Source organism: Macrobrachium rosenbergii, chromosome 28, assembly GCF_040412425.1.
Source record: "Macrobrachium rosenbergii isolate ZJJX-2024 chromosome 28, ASM4041242v1, whole genome shotgun sequence".
NCBI lineage: Eukaryota > Metazoa > Arthropoda > Malacostraca > Decapoda > Palaemonidae > Macrobrachium > Macrobrachium rosenbergii.
In genome coordinates, this window is record NC_089768.1 from 11,050,198 (window position 1) to 11,071,041 (window position 20,844).

Consider the following 20,844-nt stretch of genomic DNA (forward strand, 5'->3'; position numbering starts at 1 on the left):
ATTAAACACGACCTGGTTCTCACTTCATATCTAGATAATCTACCACTGCAATATGGCGTTTCCTTCCTCCCCTTTGCAGGTACTGTGTTGGCTACAGCTCCCATTACCTAACAGTCTCTCTCCACCCCATCTTCTTTGGATAACATGCACCATCCTTTTGGATCCATACCCCATATGTATTCTGTTTGCCTGTACATCAGCAATACTAATATTGCTCGGTTCAATAAAGACCTTGCCTCCTCAACCAGTCTGCAGAAATCTCTCTGACCTTCTTTCCTTGAATCTGTTTTTGCCTTCCTTTCAGGAGACAAAATCTACTGCTTCCTTTAAATTCAAGCCCAACTATTCCTCTTTTATTTTCTCCCATCAGTCAAACCCAAGGCAATGGCATTAGAGCGTTCGTTCCACTGTACTTTTTCATTAGATAAAGAAAAAACTCGATGACATATGAAACGTTTGACCTACATCCTCTGTAACTACAAACGACAGTTGTTGTAGTGAGCTGATAATCCTACAGCCTTGATGTCCTCTTCGTAGTCACAAGAAGAGATAAAAAAAGAAACGATTTTTTTAAAGAGCTGCGTTGGAGTAACAAGGCCTTCAGTTGCTAGGCCTTGTGGATCTACCATTAAAGACTACAGGCTCTCAAGACACTAACCGGATTATACAGGCTATATCAGTGAGAGAAAACATAGCATGTGAAGAAGTGAATAGCACAAAAGGAATGACTTTGTGTGAGACAAAAGCCTGCAATACCAGCAATGAAATCAGGAATTTTATGCTTTAAAACATCTGAACACAAATATATGAAACTTTACACGTTAAAATAATTTTTTTTACATACTTCCAATATTTGTAAATCTATAATTCCAGGCGAAAGACTGTGCCTGTATGACAGGGCTCCAAAACAAACATTAGCGAGAGGAAAAAATGGTACACTTGTAACTGCCACGGAACGATACAGTTCAATTTAATACGCAAATGTTTTATGAATCGTCGGGAAAACAGAACAGAGAATTCTAACGAAGGAAGACGTAACAACAGAACAAATCCTGCAGGATATTTCAGATCTCGATGAACTAGACGAAGCCAAAAGAGTTCTGGCGATCCACGTAAACTCTTACGCATATTGTGAGTCATGTGCCTTTTATGAGATAACATAAATAATGCATTTATTTGTGCATTCTGAGTATATCTGTATTTTTACCATCACATATGCTGGAGTGTATATTCATACAACACAATATCAATATGACCACTAGAAAGTAGCAATACGACCTCTGGAAAACAGCAATGTGACCACTGGAAAATAGCAATATGACCACTGGAAAATAGCAATATGACCACTGGAAAATAACAATACGACCACTGGAAAACAGCATTATGCCCACTGGAAAACAGCATTATGACCACTGGAAGATATCAATATGACCACTGGAAAACAGCAAATATGACCCCTGGAAACAGCTTTCACATTACCGTGGCTGCACCCAAACGACGAACTTGGGACCTACCGAAGAAACTTTCGAACTGCTGGGAGATCGGAAGATGCAAAGGAAAAAGATGGAGGGCAATGCCAGAAAATCCTTCGGCATTTCCTCGTCTCTTTCGAGATGAAAAAGTTTTCCTCACGTCCTGCTCTCTTCTTTCTAGTCTGCATCCTTAATTGGACCTTTCTTAGCATGGCGTCTGAACTGAAAGACTTTCTCGTTCTTTTTTGGTTTTCTGAAAAGAAAGCTATTGTGCAGGCTTTGTCTGTCCGTCCGCACTTTTTTCTGTCCGCCCTCAGATCTTAAAAACCACTGAGGCTAGAGGGCTGCAAATGGGTATGTTGATCATCCACCCTCCAATCATCAAAACATACCAAATTGCAGCCCTCTGGCCTCAATAGTTTTCATTTTATTAAGGTTAAAGTTAGCCATAATCGTGCATCTGGCAACGACATCGGATACGCCACCACCAAGCCGTGGTTGAAGTTTCATGGGCCGCGGCTCATACAGCATTATACCGAGACCACCGAAAGATACACCTATTGTCGGTGGCCTTGATTATACGCTGTAGCGGCTGTACAGAAAACTCGATTCCGCCGAAGAAACTTCGGCGCATTTTTTAATTGTTTTTTCTTTATTCCTCTTTGCTCAGAAGACGCGCAGTTCGGAAAAGGTTGCTGAAAGGGCACTGCCACAATAAATCTCGCCGGTTCAAGTAATGACGCCTATGGGTACCGCACACATTTCGACGCTCGCTGTTTAGTATATGACAAAACTAAATTTTAAAAAAGCAAATAGGTTGAAACTAGACAATTGCTGGTTACTCTAAGGCACCGACTCTAACGCAAAAAAATATATCTGCAGAGAACAACAATACAACAACAACAACAATAATAATAATAATAATAATAATAATAATAATAATAATAATAATATATAGGACAAGATGAGCTTAATCGTTGTCTCTTTCCTTATGAATCAAATTTCTCAATATTTTTAATATTACTCAGGATATATATATATATATAATATATATATAAATATATATATATATATGTATATATATATATATATATATATATATATATATATATATATATATATATATATATATATATATATATATATATGTGTGTGTGTGTGTGTGTGTGTGTGTGTGTGTAACTAGGACGTACTGAATTAAAATAAAACGGAAATAGACCACTCAACAGAAAATGAGTCAACTAAAATAAAATATATTTTTATCTATGTGATGATATTCATATGAGAATCAGTTTCTCAAAGATACTAAAAATGTTATAAATCACAAAGTTGCTGCCTAGGACAAAAAGGTATATAAAATGCTCCATTTTAAAGATGACTGGCACCAAGAGTTACCTGGATTTGTAGAAGCAAAGTCAGCAGATGTAGCGAGAGAGAGAGAGAGAGAGAGAGAGAGAGAGAGAGAGAGAGAGAGAGAGAGAGAGAGAGAGACGCAGTGCCTTTTGTGTTTACGAGACTGGAGAAATGACACTGCGGCATCTTCAGGCTCCCACCCGCACCCTTATGACGAAACGGAATGCGTGGAGCCGACGACTTCTACGAGGAAGTACAATAGCACAGAATTCGGAGGGAGAGGGAGAAACACTTTCCTTACTTCAGACGAAATACACAACAAATGTGGTACAAGACCAATTAGGGCTTGTTTATTACAGCTACTCAGAACTATAAGGAATACCTACTGCCCTGATGTATATTTTTAGTCTAAGAATAAATATCATGCACAAATAGAATCAAATACTATATTATGATGTATATTTTTATACTAAAAATAAACAATATCATGTAAGAACTGAATCAAATACTTAATTATGATGTATATTTTTATCCCTAAAATAAATAATATCATGTAAGAACCGAATCAAATACTTAATTATGATGTACACATTTATCCTAAAACTAAATAATAAAATGTACAAATACAATCAATTACTTCATTATGATGTATGTTTTTATCCTAAAAATAAATATCAAGTAAGAACTGAATCAAATACTTTATTATGATGCATATATTTTCCCTAAAAATAAACAATAACATGTACAAATACAATCAATTACTTAATTATGGTGTATATACTTATCCTGAAAATAAATAATAAGCACGAATGGAATCAAATGCTTCATTATTTTAGAATCGTAAATGCTACGACTTTGTACAGCTTTAGTTTTCAATCATTCGTGAAATCTCGGCCTTGCACAATTTATAAAACTTCGAGGTAAGAAAATCTTATGAGCTGACGATGGCTACCAGTTAGCTGTCATGGATATGTCCCTATGAGTTAAAAGATTTGGGTTGTTCAGGTAATATGCAATTTTTGCCTTCATGAAACGCGTCAGTAACCTCCGATACTGAGCTTAAATAATTCAGTTCTGTCTTGGTTCTGAGTGATTACCAAGATGGGTCAAATTAAGCATAAATGATCACCCAAAACGCTTTACATTCGGTAATACTGGTCTTGGAATTCTACATGAACTGGAATTCGTTTTAAAAGTTTGAAATACAATTGCTAAAAAATGTCTGAAACTGGAAATTTAAAAAAAAATATCATTAATAAAACAAAAAGTGATATGAAAATACCGACACTTGTAAGCAAAGTCTATCATGGAAGGAGCCGAACCTCGCAAAAATTTGCTAATCAAATCTAGAGGGTCTGGGCTCGTCTTCATTGAATTTGTACCCCTCTGTCTATTAAAATGCAAAAATAGCATTCCCATAGGAGACCACTACCTGTAGCAGTGCTGTAAACCGTTTTGCCTGTACTAAGCTGCCCATCGGCGGGCTAAACAAAGGGCGCAGCCCGCACTCCATTTTAATCATTTGCATCTCCCACAACGCCGTCCTTACATCGTGAAGTATGAAGTATGTGCACCAACACGCAACGCACAAACACCAGGAGCGGCCTTACAGCTACGCAAGTTGAATAAAACAGACGAACCATTCGTTGATGATAGTGCTCTCTTCCTGTTAACTTGACCAACATTCAAAAGCTGATGAAGTAGGGAGCGGCCTCGTCTCTACATGCACATTCATCAAGCATCAAAAGCAGCACACACCCACCCGGCTTTTTTTTTTTTTTTTTTTTGAGGGCGGGGCTAAAACAAGTTATGGGTATGGCATGGCATCAATCATTTATTCTTCAACTATGATTGGTGCAGATGAAGATCTGGGCAGATAAAAAGACCTGAGAAGGGCACCAAAATTCAGTGTAAATGTATGTACTTAGAAAATTTTGCCATAATAATAATAATAAATAATAATAATAATAATAATAATAATAATAATAATAATAATAATAATAATAATAATAAAATAATAATAATAATAATAAAATATTTTTCCTTTCTGATAAAGCAGTGCTAAGAATACAACTGCATCCTTCTGTGAATAAATTAGCATGATAACTAATCTCATTTTACCTTTGAAAGGACCCGTAACTATCTTTCTAGTGTGGAAACGCACATTCAGCAATATCCTGTCCTCAAAAAGATTCCTCTTTACATCCTAACTGGTAAAGGAAATCCTCGAAAGCAAATAACTACAAAGGCAACACTACATACAATCTTAACAAGTAAAAAATGGGTCGAAGTTTCACCTGCGCAATCGAGTTTTCTGTACGTCGTATAATCAAGGCCACCGAAAATATCATCTATCTTCCGGTGGTCTCGGAATAATGCTATATGAGACGCGACCCATGAAACTTTAATCACGGCCTGGTTGTGGCCTGGCCTATATTGTTGCCAGGTGTACGATTATGGCTAACTTTAACCATAAATCAAATCAAAACTAATGAGGCTAGAGGGCTGCAATTTGGTATGCTTGATGACTGGAGGGTGGATGATCAACACACCAATTTGCAGCCCTCTAGCCTCAGTAGTTTTTAAGATCTGAGGGCGGGAAGTGCGGACGGACAAAGCCGGTTCAATAGTTTTCTTTTCAGAAAACTAAAAACAGCAGAAAAACGCCTTCATTACTGCCTAACGAATATTCGGGAAGAAAAAATTAATACCATAAATTTTCATACGAAAAATTTTGAAAATAAAACGAATAAATGGCCTCTGCATGGATGCTGAGGTTGAAATAATGTAAAAGCAAAGACATCCACCACATAAAAGAACGAAATAACGAAAAAAGTTACAAACTAATTAAACGGTCGGCCAAATATTGCATAAACATTCGCGGTGTTCCACGGTGAGTTGTGAGATCTTGAACTCTGCACCCATCATGACCAGTAGCTACAATTATTTCATGAAAGCTACAGTGATGAGAAGGTTTGCGTGTCTACCCTGGGTTCCTCCACACCATTAGAAGAACCTGCCTCTGGTTAACCATTACCACCAAGAACACTATGATTACCCTCTACCATACAAACCCATATTTTCAAACTTAAGACCGTTACTTGCAGCTCCTTGCTACTACTAGGGATTCTGATCTTCTCTCTTTCCCTATTTCTCTCTCTCTTTCTACTACTAACGATTCCGATCTTCTCTCTCTCTCTCTCACACACACACATACACACACACTCAGGCACTTAAACCGAAATAGATACTTACATACCAGTAATCTGTAGCTTACCAATTCTAGGACTATGTTCTTTGAAAAGACATCACAGCTATCATGCTGAAAACCAGAAAACCATTAATAAGCTGATTTTATAAAAGTATTCTCTACCAGGCGATACGAGAGACTAATTTTTTCAACCCCACTCAGTTAACCTCAGTTCTTGAGCATAAATGTTCCTATGAACGTGAGAGAGTTTATCAATACCTTGAAGGCGAAAAATATGTTGGAATAAAATATAAAAGGGACAAAAAGGGACAAGAAATACCATAATGGAAGTAATCTTGCAACCTTTGCCTAGACATGCATAAAATGAATACATTAAGTACCATACATTAATAAAGACACACGGCTTACAAATATTTGCACGAAAAGTATCCCTGCATCCGCCATCTTTCCCCTCCTCATATGGAACAGAACAGCAGATAGAATTTAGGCCAATGGCCAAGCGCTGGTACCTATGGGGTCATTCAGCGCTGAAACGGAAATCAACAGTAAAAATGTTTGAAAGGTGTTAAGAGAGGGTGGAAAGTAAGATGGACGGAAGATGATATGAACGGAGGTAAAGTAAGAGTAATGAAAGGGGCCGGAGGGACGCTGCAAAGAACCTCAAGTAATGCCTACAGTGCGCCGCACGAGGTGCACTGGAGGCACTACCTCCCTACGAGGCTTTGCTCATACAATTCAGCGGCCTCTAATCTAGACAAATATAGAGGAAGATTCAGTATCGTGGAACATATAGGGGTTCGAACGGAACAACCTCCAACTAGATATTTCCATAGATTAACAAGGAATTACTGGACTGCAAGGAACCTTCCTCTGATCTCATGAACTTGCCATTAAGGACCCAGGGCACGAAGACGCTGGATCCACCTTAACCTTGACAATGGCAGCCACGTAGCATGAGACCCCAAAGGGTAGTTTGTCGTTCTTCTGGCACAAACCATTATAGCCATGTTATACAATAAATTGCCTGGTTTCTAATTGACCGAGAATGACATTAAGATCGTATCGTTTATATTTTACTATCCTGGAAAGCATACAAATTTAGAACAATTTTCCATATTCATATTGGAGTTGCGAAGTATCATTCATGGTTCCACACATGACCATATATATATATATATATATATATATATATATATATATATATATATATATATATATATATATATATATATGTATGTATGTATGTATGTATGTGTGTGTGAGTGGCTTCATGAATAGACCACTGAATCATAATTATCATGAATTAGTTCCAAGTTGTAACATCCACTACGATCTAGAAAGGCTAATAATCGCCTCCTGCATAAGTAAAACTGAATAACCTTTCAGCAACACATCCTCCAACCATATGCCTACCAGATATTAACAGGGACTTGCAAGCCTCCAAAAGACGATGGTTGACATGAAAAAGAGGTTTACCTCTTGCGGTTTAACTCCACAGGGACCTTATCTACCGTGATGTCCATTTCAGAAAAGCATTGACAAAATTCGCAATGAAAAACATGTAATCTTTAATCAGATAAACGTTTGGGTTATAACATGAAACTGCTCATAGTGCCGGGAAGCGTATTCCTGAGATGTATGCTAGTACTGCACCAGCCCCGGTTTTTTTCCCATGCCCCTAGGTTAGATTAAGTTAGGTTGGATTAGGCTAAATTAATTAATACCTAAACTGACAATTTGGGTGTGGGAAACATAATGAGATTATTTTCAAGAAAATTCTACGGTTAGTTTTAAAGATATGGCGTCCCGCTTTTTTCAGGGAAAGGTCCCGGTACACGGTTGCATCTCGGGAAAATGTTCTCGGGACTGAACTTCCACTCTCGACAGATGCTTCTACTTTGAGGAAAAAGGACGAAGTCTCGAGAACGCAGCAGGTCCACCCACATGAGGAAAGATTACAGCCCGTTGCAGAGGCAATCTTGCACGACAAAAATGAAAAGCAATTAAGACGGGGTGCCTGGTCCTGAAAGCCCATTTCACGGGATTATGAAAAGGCAGAAAAGCAATAAATATCAAGGTAACCAAACTATCGAGAGAGCATGGAATGACAAGGAGACAGTAACGTGTCTATTTAGGATCCATTTGGGGTTTTTAAATGAAATTAATTTTTTGGCTACATTCGTTTTTAGACCACTGATCGTTTCAAACCCGCAGTTTTTGAAAAAATAAGAAAGGCAGGCTGGTAATTACCTTCCCAGCAGCAAAGGACAGCAATAGATACTCTTCTGCAACATTTAAATTCAGCCATCCCATAATTTTTGTAGAGTTAGCTATCCTTTGTAATGCGTGCATAATTCTTTAGAACTGCTACTCCAAGTACTCTTAATTACCCTCAGTCAAAAATCAAAATAAGTGATACAACTCATCCAGGAAATTACCTCCTTATAACACAAGTAACAGTATCACCGAAAGGAGCTGCAACCTGACCATTACTGTGTCTGGGTTCCAGTTTACATAAGCTTCATCTAACAGCCAGCTTGTTCGTATACAATTCAAGAATAAAGAGTAAAAAAATGCGCCGAAGTTTCTTCGCCGCAATCGAGTTTTCTGTGCAGTGCATTATGCTGTATGAAACTCTCAGCCACGGCCCATTAAACTCTCGGTTGTGGCCCATGAAACTTTCAGCCACGCCCCGGTGGTGGTCTACGTTGTTGGTAACTTATAACGGTTCCAGACGCACGACCATGGCTAACTTTAACCTTAATTAAAACAAAAACTACTAAGGCTAGAGGGCTGCAATTTGGTATGTCTGATGATTAGAGGATGGATGATCAATATACCAATTTGCAGCCCTCTAGCCTCAGTAATTTTTCAGATCTGAGGACGGACAGAAAAAGTACGGACAGAAGAAGTGCGGACAGAATAAAGTGCGGACGGACAGACAAAGCCAACTCACAGAAAACTAAAAATACTTCTCAATATCCTTACAATGCAACTGTCATAACAACTACTTTAAACTCTCCCCTACGCTGAATGCTAGAGGATTCACCTCGCATTTTCTTGGCAGCGGTATTGAAGGCTCATTTAACCGTATCTGTAGATGCAATTATTAGTGAAACTTCCTCGTCATTATCATTTGTTCCGTTACTTATATAAGTGAATCTGAACTACTTATATTTCCAGTGTCTTCAGTTTATTTACTGACAATGTTAATATGTATATTAATGTTGTTACTATTGTTATTTCATAATTACATAGTATTCCCATTTTTATTATTATTATCATTATTATAATTAGTATTATTATTTGACTGGAATATGTATAAAGAATTCTCTCCCTCTATATTACTTCTTTATGCAAGTATATTTGTCCTGAATAATAATAATAATAATAATAATAATAATAATAATAATAATAATAATATAATAATAATAAAAATAATAATAATAATAATAATAATAATTACTATTATTATTATTATTATTACATCGATACAAAACTACAGTCAATTAACTTCTTACACAGAATAGCTAAGGCATACCTCAAAAAGAGCCAGGTTACAAATTATTCGCCACTCTTGTAAAACCTGTTCCTTTTTCTAACGCTCTCTGCGTATCTTAACAAAATGCATAGCTGACTCTGGTCTGTGCATTTAAATGGCCACGGTATATGATCTAGATGAACTTATTATATGCCGAAAGTTATACCCATGGGCTGTAAACAACCTTGACTTTATTCCAATTACCAATTTCTGTGCCAGATTTTCTTTGGTGACGGTGTAACGAATCCTGATCAAGCTGCTGTTATTGGTAATATACTCATTTACGAACATAATAAATTACTGTGTGAGATATATATATATATATATATATATATATATATATATATATATATATATATATATATATATATATATATCATAAATGATTATTTTCATAAAGGATATCAGTGACAACAGATGGATCAAAAATCGTTACACCTTTACCACTAGCCCTATAGAAGAAGAAGAAGAAGAAGAAGAAGAAGAAGAAGAAGAAGAAGAAGAAGAAGAAAAAGTCCTCTGATCAGCGGTCAGTATAACTGGTTTGGCTGCGGGAAGCCTTAATATTTGGTTTAGGACTACTTGAGAAGGGGGGGGGGGTAAGCAACCTTTGAGGGATCAAAGCAGTGAGAGAGAGAGAGAGAGAGAGAGAGAGAGAGAGGAACCCTCGGACACCGGGCAGGATTCCCAGTGGACGAAAAAGGTCTGCAATATCAAATAACACCAACGGCCTAAATCGAACGCTGACAGTAATAAATGTTGACGACACAAAGGAATTCCTCTAAAGATAAGTTATCTTGGCCCTTGACGGCGTAAATCTAATAAAAAAACACATTGACGCGCGCAGAGTGAATATCAAAAAGATTTTTGGAATCGGGTGGAGATAAAAATCATAATTACAATTTTACTTTCATAACTTATTGATGAAAAGTACTTTACAATTACTACTGGAAAACTGCCGCACATGCTAAGTAGTACTTCTTGGTCAGTTGCTTTTTTTCATAAAACAAAATTCTAATCGTAGTAAGCAACAGGTAAAAAATGCGCCGATGTTTCTTCGGCGCAATCGAGTTTTCTGTACAGCGTATAATCAAGGCCACCGAATATAGATCTATCTTTTGGCGGTCTCGGTATAATGCTGTATGAGCCGCGGCCCATGAAACTTTAACCACGGGCCGGAGGTGGCCTGTCCTATATCGTTGCCAGATGCACGATTATGGCGAACTTTAACCTTAAATAAAATAAAAAAAATACTGAGGCTAGAGGATTGCAATTTGGTATGTTTGATGACTGGAGGGTGGACGATCAACATGTCAATTTGCAGCCCTCTAGCCTCAGTGGTTTTTAAGATATGAGGGCGGACGGACAGACAAAGCCGGCACAGTAGTTTTCTTTTTAGTTTTCTTTTACAGAAAACTAAAACCAAGATATATCCTGCACTATCTGCGAGATAACATAGTAAGAAATTCAAGAAAAATCAAATGTAGTTTCTGTCGACTTCCAGATAAACAGTGATTCATTATCATTCTCATTCTAACATATTAAAAAATGACAATACACGCGTAAATAACTAAACGAAATATGGCAGCTACGGGATGAAATAAAATTCTCCGAAATATTGTAAATCACTGCTAAAAATGCTGAAGCCTTCATAACACACAGGTGTGAAATCGGGAGAAGAAAAAATTAAATAAAATCCATAGTTTTTGTGGTATTTACTTCAGTATTTTACAAAATTTTATGCTTAAACTCATAATATAGCATTAAAACGCTACCTCCTATTAGTATGATAATGAAACGAGGTAGCATTATAATATCTCATATCTGAAGGAGACTGCTGCATAAATTACTTATAACTGGGCATGCACAATTACGCAAAATCGCTAATCTGCTATAATGTATAGACAAGAAATTTTATCTAATCCTCAGTTCCGTCGGATGTGAGAGAGAGAGAGAGAGAGAGAGAGAGAGAGAGAGAGAGAGTTTCTTTCAATTCAACGTGAAAAGGTTTTAAAACTCTGCAGCGACAGAAGCAACAATCTCTTCACATTGATAATCCTGGCCACGGGGCTTTTCCTTATTCACAGCTGCCTCCTAAATCCACATTGAATTCGCTTGTTCTCCCAAAACAACCGTGGATATAACTCCGCCCCCCTCCCCCCCCCCGCCCCCTTGGTTCCTAATACCTCCAAGAGCCCCATCACTCACCAACATTCTAGTCACAACAGCAGCAGGCTTTTATTGAGAAGTGGTTGATTTGAGTAGGACTCTGTCCTCAGCTGTGAGGTTTGTTAACATTTACCGACAGCTACTTTACGTAATGAATTACCGACCACACTGGTGTTTCATAAGCATTTTCGTCATGTGTTTCGCTAGCCGTTTCATTAAACATTTTCCTTCTGTATTTCGTTAACAAGTCAATGAGGCATCCCTTTACTCTCCAGCGTGGATAAATCTCTTATTATACCATCTACATTTATCTACTTGATAAATGACTTAAGCGTTCCTTCGTGACATTTCTTGGCGACCATCAAGAAAATAGTAAATGCAAAATTCTGCTAAAGTGAACTCACAGAACAATGCACAAAGCATTTGTTAAAGTTGGATGCTGGCATCTGAAAGCCCCTTCCATGCTTTAGAGTGAGAAAGAGCCAGGGTCTCTGCACAGTGCCAAGTCTAATCAAAATGCTGTGCATAATTTAAGTCAACGCCCAGACTGTGCATATGTCTTCATAAACTTCTTGCATAAAGTTCTTTCGCGAAGCATCAAAAGCACACCATCTCCTGCATAGAGAGCAGAGTAAAAATTGAGAAAATATATAATGTAGCGAACTCATAATAAGTTACGGAATGCAATCAAATGCAGTGCACTTTAGACATCAAAGGGAACCCAAACTAATGACAGATCTGCAATTTTCCCTCCGCGTAAAAATTTTGATACAACTAAAATCTAAAAATTCCTTTACAACCGATACTTGGAGACTCCCGATTCTCACCTTCTGTCGCAATTTCTTAATCCAACATCACTTTATAAAACTGTGGAAATTCATAGATACTTGTATACAGAGGGTCCAAACAAATTTTTTCATGCTATCTCACTCTTATGACTGGGTGAATATCTGAATTTAGGCTCCTGGTTTGTTTCGGGCAATTTATTACCTTGAAACATATTTAATATATTAATTACTTAAATACTTATTATAAAATTCTATTGAGTTAATGGCAATAAACTAAACTTAAATCTGAGATAACTGTAATTTAAAGGACTATAATCACCGCCTCGAACGGAAGTAATTACACTGTATACATCATTTTAAAGCTTAAGTAACAGTTCACAGGTAACTCCTAAGCCGAGACACAGCTATAAAAACCAAAACAAATAACCTAAAACAAATAAACCCTTCCTACCACGTAATTACGGCCCTGCGCACAAAACTCAGTCTCCCTTCAAATCTAATATCTGTTATCAGCTCTTTTAATACGGAGGTGCCAATCCAATGAAACCTGTGACTAAGACTGCGCACAGGAATTACAAAACGAAATGAGATTTTCGTCTACAAATTGAAATTACAGTAATTATCATTTGGTAATTACACTGACGTCGTTCCATCCGTGGAATGACTGGATCTTTTCCTTGACTTCTTTGTTTTCGTCTTCTTCTTCTTCTTCTTATTATTATTATTATTATTATTATTATTATTATTATTATTATTATTATTATTTTTATTATTATTATTATTATTATTATTATTATTATTATTATTATTATATTTGAAGGAAATACACGCTCTCTTAAACAGGTCTTACTGAAAAGGATGGCTGTATTATGCGAATTTATCTTATACAGGATCTTTTCTATTTTCCTCATAATTCTCTTTTCAGGTTCAGCGGTGTTGGTCAGCAACTGGCCAATATTCATATCGGAAAAAGGATAAGTGTGTGGAATGCGGGAATACAGGCCAGTTGCTGACCAACATCGCTGAGCCTGAAAAGCGAATTATAAGGAAAACAGAAAAGGTCCTGTATAAGATAAATTCGCATAATACAGCCATCCTTTTCAATACTATTATTATTATTATTATTATTATTATTATTATTGTTGTTGTTGTTGTTGTTGTTACTCGAGAAACAAATCCACAGGTATGTATGGGTATATAATCTGTTCGATTTCCGTTTTCCATTGAAAAGGGGATTCGAACAGATTCCCGAAAGCTCTCTGTAGAGATTTATTTTTAAATAATATATGTACTCATACATAACTGAGGATTTGTTTCTCCATTTCATGACCCATGCTACTTTGAGTATTTGTTATTATTATTATTATTATTATTATTATTATTATTATTATTATTATTATTATTATTATTATTATTATTATATACACATTTAATAGACCAAGCTTCAGAACCTCCTAACTCATTAGAAAGCTCATAAATCAAAGACAAGTAATGTGTAAAAAAGAACAGCGCAACCATGATAAAATAACCAGAATAAAATTAAAGCAAAAATAAACAAATACAAAAAAGCAAAAAAAAAAAAATACTATGCACAAATAAAAAAGTAGTTGAAAAACAGATCGGAAAAAAATGAAGGCAAAAGGATCAGGTGCTTGAAAAATTAGCAATGCAGCCTTCTTTGAAACCTCCGAGAATCACCATCCATAAAACACTGCCAGAACATAGTTCAACACTTTACAGCACAGGAATGAAAGCCCTTTGGTACTAGACAGTGACACCTCGACGGAATATGCAAATCAAGCAACGCACGCTACATTTGAAGCACGGCCCCTAAGGGTGATAAGACTGTGCTTTATAGCGATAAGTCTCACTTTAAATGGCCAACCAACATCGGTCTTGATTATATTTTTCCTTGTTTGGGAAAAGGAAATCGCCATGCAGAGATATTTGGTCACGGCGATAAAAATCCCAGGATGCTGCAGCTGGCATCCGCATAAGAGATCATTATTCCCAGAATGGTAGCGCAAAGGATCAGGCACCTTGCGGTTTTAACATCATCATATCTACACAAGCTTGAAACCTCACGAACAGTATATATGATACTTACCTTTTCGGCAGTATTAGTTGACGTTTTCAGGTGTTCCAGAAATGAAATACTAAGATTGAAGGTAACGTATTGCCGTGTGTTCAGAATCATCATACACAGTGATTTTTGGGTGAAGCATGGAACGAGATCGGCTAATCGGTACTTACTGCAATTCAGCTTCATACCCCACTACTGACTTACCACTCTGACCCGCTCCCAATCTCTGTTAAAGCTTCCAGCAACTTAATTTTGCTTTAGGAGGAAGCAAACGACTGTTGCCAAGGAGCTGCATCATCTTCACAATATGCTGTTATTTCCAAGGCCAACAATTACGCCACTCCTAAAATCAACGAAGGTTCCAGCAGGAAACCCATCGGAACCCCTACATGATAAGTCTGACCCCATTATAAGAAACAACTTGCTACTCCCGGCTACTTGCTGATAAATTACTTAAAAAAAAATACGATGCCCAGTTTCAATACGAGAGAGAGAGAGAGAGAGAGAGAGAGAGAGAGAGAGAGAATCAACGTGTTTAAATAAAATTATATGAAGCAGAGGCGATTAAAAATTATATTAAAGAAAGTGTTTTATGCAGCGTTTAACGGTGAATACAAATCTAATATTTATCATTACAACTGAACAAAAAAAGGAGGGATGCGGGCCTCAATTACACAAATCCTACTTATGTTTCAACTACCATGAGTTTTGTAGGAAAAGAAGTCGTAGTTTCACTTACGGATAAAAGTATACGAATAAAAGTATACATCTCGCTATGAAACAAGTCTGAGGATAATTCATACAACAAGTTTGAGGATAATTCATAAAACAAGTTTGAGGATAATTCATATAAGTGACACGTTTGAATCTGAAGATACATAACAGTAAACTTTGAAGTTTACAAGGAGAGCTTTATATCTATCATGACAGCCAACTGGGCGAATGAGATGAAGAGGAAGTAATGCGAAACGAAGGTATGGAGGCAATGCTGTGTCCAACTTCTCCTCTCAAAGATGTTCGCTGAAAGGGACAATACAGGTAAGAAGGGAGAGAACTCGAAAGAAAGAAGGGAGGGAGAATGTAAGGGTCTTCAGTAACGGGTGGATGCGGGAATGGGGGAGGAGGAGGGGAGAGGGGGAGTTGGAAAAGGGAGCACTAAACCAAGACGAATTGAAGGTCTTCTAAGAACACAGAATAAAGACCAGCCAACCAGACACACAGCCTCTGCCGAGAATAGGCCTTTCAAGGGTACCAGGGCATTAGGCCTACTCCAACGATCTAATAAGGGTATTCCCTGAATTGGACTTGAAGACAGACGAATGGGAGAGCGGGCATAAAAGAAGGCAGTAGCTGCCCTATTTAAATATTCTTTCGGAGTCAAAAAGAATGCAAAAAGTCAGGACGACAGAAAGCTGTATTGTGTTATAAAACAAAAATTAACTTTATCTTTTTTGCTTAAAAATTTACTAAACCTTTACACGGAAAAAATAAAACTGTTAACGATGAAAAGACAAAGTTAGACAGATGACAATTACCCTATCTTATTAGCCACACACACATATAAATAATATATATATATATATATATATATATATATATATATATATATATATATATATATATATATATATATATATATATATATATATATATATATACAGTATATATATATATATATATATATATGCAGAATCTACTGGTCACTTTTACCAGACACATATGTAATTCTAATAGCCACAATGCCCTCTTAACTTCGCTAATTCCTCGCGCTTTTTGGATATGCTTGTAACTACAAGCCGATATCAAAGGGAAGAATGAAGAGCCTGTGACGGCCGGCCGCGGGAAGCGAACCCGAGTTACCTTAATCACAAGGAGGTCACGTTGCCCACCTAACCACGAGGTTAGGTGGGCAACGTGACCTCCTTGTGATTAAGGTAACTCGGGTTCGCTTCCCGCGGCCGGCCGTCACAGGCTCTTCATTCTTCCCTTTGGATATCGGCTTCGTAGTTACAAGCATATCCAAAAAAGCGCGAGGAATTAGCGAAGTTAAGAGGGCATTGTGGCTATTAGAATTACATATATATATATATATATATATATATATATACAGTATATATATATATAAATATATATATATATACTGTATATATAGTGTGTGTAAAAAAAATAAAAGGAACATGCATGACGATGTGGGCCTAATTGATTTCGGTTATTAATACATTTTCCTTAGGATTGCTATACACAGTATAAGATATATCCATTACAATACGCTAGGGTGAAAGTACAGTACATACAAACACTTAAAAAAAAATGGCTGTTGGAGCGTCTCTGACAGAGAGAAAGGAAGGCTATTCATAAATCTTGTTTCAGCAGAACACCTAATCTGGATTATTTCTTAATGGAAAATAAATGGACCAAGCTTGTATATTCCTACGCTGATATTCATAGGCCTCCTTCTTATCAGATATATAAACTCGATTCATTTATTCCAAAAGGAATTATATGGACAGATTTTAAAGGGTGTGTAGTGAAGCCTGGTCCAGAGGACAACATAACAAAAACGCGTTTAATTTTCAGTTCAGAAATAATCCGGATCAGGTGTTCCGCAAAAAACAAGATTTATGATGAATAGCTTCCTATCTCTCAGCCCCCCAAAAAAAAAGTCTCCAAGCAGCAGGTGTCAACTGGTTCCACGTTCGTACATACAGTGATTTCATCCTAAAATATACTGTATATATAAAAAAGGTAAATTTCTTTTACTACGTCCAAATCCTTTAGCAAACATACTAATACACGAAACCTGGTGAGGACCACAACCTCAGTTTCACTTTTCCCTATATGATATTTCGCATTTCAACTTAATTATTAACGACAGAAATTTCTGAAAGTCACTGTAAAATATATTTGCCCCAAAATAGAGTACTGGTGATGAATACAATTTTTTGTATACAACGCATAACTTAAATGAATTTCCTTTAAAATCATAAACTACATATGGTTTGATGTTGTCTGTGCTAGCTAATCAGCAACAACACGTATGGAAAAAGATTACAAAAAATCTTATTATTCTCTTCCGAGAACTGAGTGGTCCGTGGCAAGTTACGTTTTCATTCTAGGATATTTACTTTGGTGCCATTTTAATTCTGCAATTGCTACATTATTATTATTATTATTATTATTATTATTATTATTATTATTATTATTATTATTATTATTCAGAAGATGAACCTTATTCATATGGAACAAGCCCACCAAAGGGGGCCATTCATTGACTTGAAATTCAAGCTTCCAAAGGATATGGTGTTCACTAGGAAGAAGTAAGAGGAGGTAAGGGGAAATACAGAGAAAAGGAAAAAAATAAATTAATAAACTAATAAATAGATAAAAATGTATCAAAATGCAGGGAGAATAGAGTTAGGGCTCGTTCAAAAGCGAAATGACAAGAATAAGGGGCGGGGAGGGTAAAATTAGTTATCCATTGCTAAAAACTTTCATTACTGTACTTTGCCTTAAGAAGTATTAACTGACGATGGAGATACATTTCTTTACCTATGCCATACAACGATAAACTTTTTCCGTTTCATATAGAATTAGATTGCAGTATTTTTTTTTTGTGTTTTTACATATTGGAATATTTTCAGTTTGTTTTCTGGACTGAAAAATAGATTCCCTTGCAACTCTATCATCATATTTCATTCTCTCTCTCTCTCTCTCACACTCTCTCTCTCTCTCATGGTCAACAAAGTGGAAGTGGTACCATACTCAAATTATTAACAAGAAATTATCAATTCGATTCTGAGTGAGGACGGAGCATTCTAGGCCCGTTCCCTCAAAACCCATTAGTTCTCTGTTGACTTAAGCAGTGGTGGTCAGTCGAAGTGACGAGGTCGTAGAGGGGAGCAGAGAGAAAAAGAGAAAATAGAAAAAAATAACAGGAGTGGTCATCCGTGATCTTTCTACAAAAAACCTCCTCTATATGGTCCGTCTCATGTCTTAAAATCATTTTTCTATACAACAACTCTTATTCTGCCTTAAGCTTCCTAAAGAAATTAGCACCAAAGCGTTTGTTTTTCCTGCCGCCTCTTCCTCCATTTCAGATAAAAAAAGGTCAAAGGTTACGGAGACGGTTCTCCCTTTGTGTGCGCGTCTGAGCGGGGCGCATTTGTCCGTCGATAACGGATGATGGATGAAGGAGACAGAGATAAGGCGAGATGAAGGGGGAGCGAAAGTGGATGATAAATTCAACTTCAAAAATGATAATTGAATTAGATGTGGAAACGAGAAGGGGGTTATTTTATTACTGCTTTCCGAAGGTCATATATAGACTAAGATCTCTACGACACATATTGCTTCTTTTGTAGAAGAGCTTTACACTACCGTTATCATCACTCACATAGAAAACCACAAATAATACACTTTTAATATGATTCTCATGTGTTTCTAACTTCCATATGACGTTAAAAATGTGTGTCTTCAATGGATTAACACGTAATGTGAACACATAATCGCGGTCTTTGCAAGCCAACCGGAAGCTGCATGGACCAACAGTTCGTCCCTGTTTTGACGAACTGGCGTATCCCATTTTTTTTGTTTTTTTTTTTTTGTTTTTGAGTTTTCCAGCCAAATTGTCTCAGTTTTTGATACTCTATAACATATCAAAATTTCAGTTTCTGCGTTGTCACATTTTCCAACAAAACTTCCACAAAAGATGACCTCATTAGAAGCTCTGAATGACATCAAAATCTTTGAAGCCTATTTCCTCAGACTGAGGAAAAGGTGGCTTACGCTAGTTCGCCAAACTAGGGACGAACAAAGACATCAGTCGAGACGATCGATTGCCAACTTTGATATTAAGAAATTTGAACGGAACGTTCTTTCATTCAAGGGATGTTTTATTAAGAAACCTGTTCCGGTGCTTGTAGCAATAAGAGCATCTGAGAAGCCACATTCAGTTGCCTTAAGCAGTACGGTGACCACTGACCTTGAACACTGGTCTTTGCCATAGCATCTGAGACGTGGCCTGCCACAGTCATGTGTATTAGGCTCCCTTTCTAGTGGGCACCCTCGAGTATTCTTTCTTCCGATTTATAACTGTACTGGACTGGATCATTTTTAGGGATGGATATCTTTAAAAGCATTTGTTGTTTATTCATATTTTGTTTTGCTCTTGACATAATCTCAGCTCCGTTTTCTTTTTCACACTGCGAATTCTTTTCTTTAAAATTTTACTGGTTAGGTTCATGGACGCTGACTCATTTGATAGTAAATAATAATCCCTTACTTGTAAATCGCCGTATTCTGAATATTCATCTCAAATTTTCAACTAAATTACTGTCGTCCAATAAACATTACATTTACTAAATGCATTTTATCAACTCTTATGCAACAGATGGCTCTGATCAAAATTTTCTTTGTAAATGATCTTGTTAATGCACGAAAAAGTCGTTCGATGACTGGCCTATTTATAAAGAACTTGAATTATATATATATATATATATATATATATATATATATATATATATATATATATATATATATATATATATATATATATATATATATATATATATATATATATATATATATATATATATATATATATATATATATATATATATATATATATATACATACATACATACATAATTAAAGCGTACTTATACCGTCAAAGGCACTGTATTATGCTATACTAAGCAACGGCTTGAATAAATAGCAATATACTATAACTTTTATCCTTTCTAAGGAAATCATACAGGTATAATTTCTTTTTCCAGAAGAAAAACAATTCTATTTTATCTCTCACAAGAAAATTATACAGAAATAATTTAATTTCTCAAAAGAGAAAACGTCTCTACACGCTAAAGGTATATTAGGAAGGGAACGCCCCCATGTTTCCAAAACCTTTCACAAAGCGGCCCGGCCTCTTATACTGTTCTATAATGGTCCCTATGTCTGGGAAGAGAGATAACCCAGAATGGTGCGCGCATTCAGATACTTCTTAGGAAATTTCCGAGAGAGCAGAGCTCCCGCCCGAGAGGATATACACGCCTTAGGGCCCATTTCTTGAAAAGCCATTTTGAGCTTGTTGATCTAAGAGGTGAGCTAGGTACCTGGCGTTTACTCACAGGTTGTGGATTGCGGACGGTGTATGTGTGTGTTTATGCAGTTTTATAGGTCAAACCCCCCCCAAAAAAATAAGAAGGGTGGGGTTTAACACACAATACCCG

The 20,844-nt window shown here is 36.6% G+C and overlaps 1 protein-coding gene across 43 annotated transcripts in view; it reads right to left on the minus strand.

Annotated features, from left to right (window-relative positions):
* LOC136854032 (dystrophin, isoforms A/C/F/G/H-like) overlaps positions 1 to 20,844 on the minus strand; it is a 1,916,343-nt gene that overhangs the window by 125,892 nt on the left and 1,769,607 nt on the right. The window lies entirely within an intron of this gene.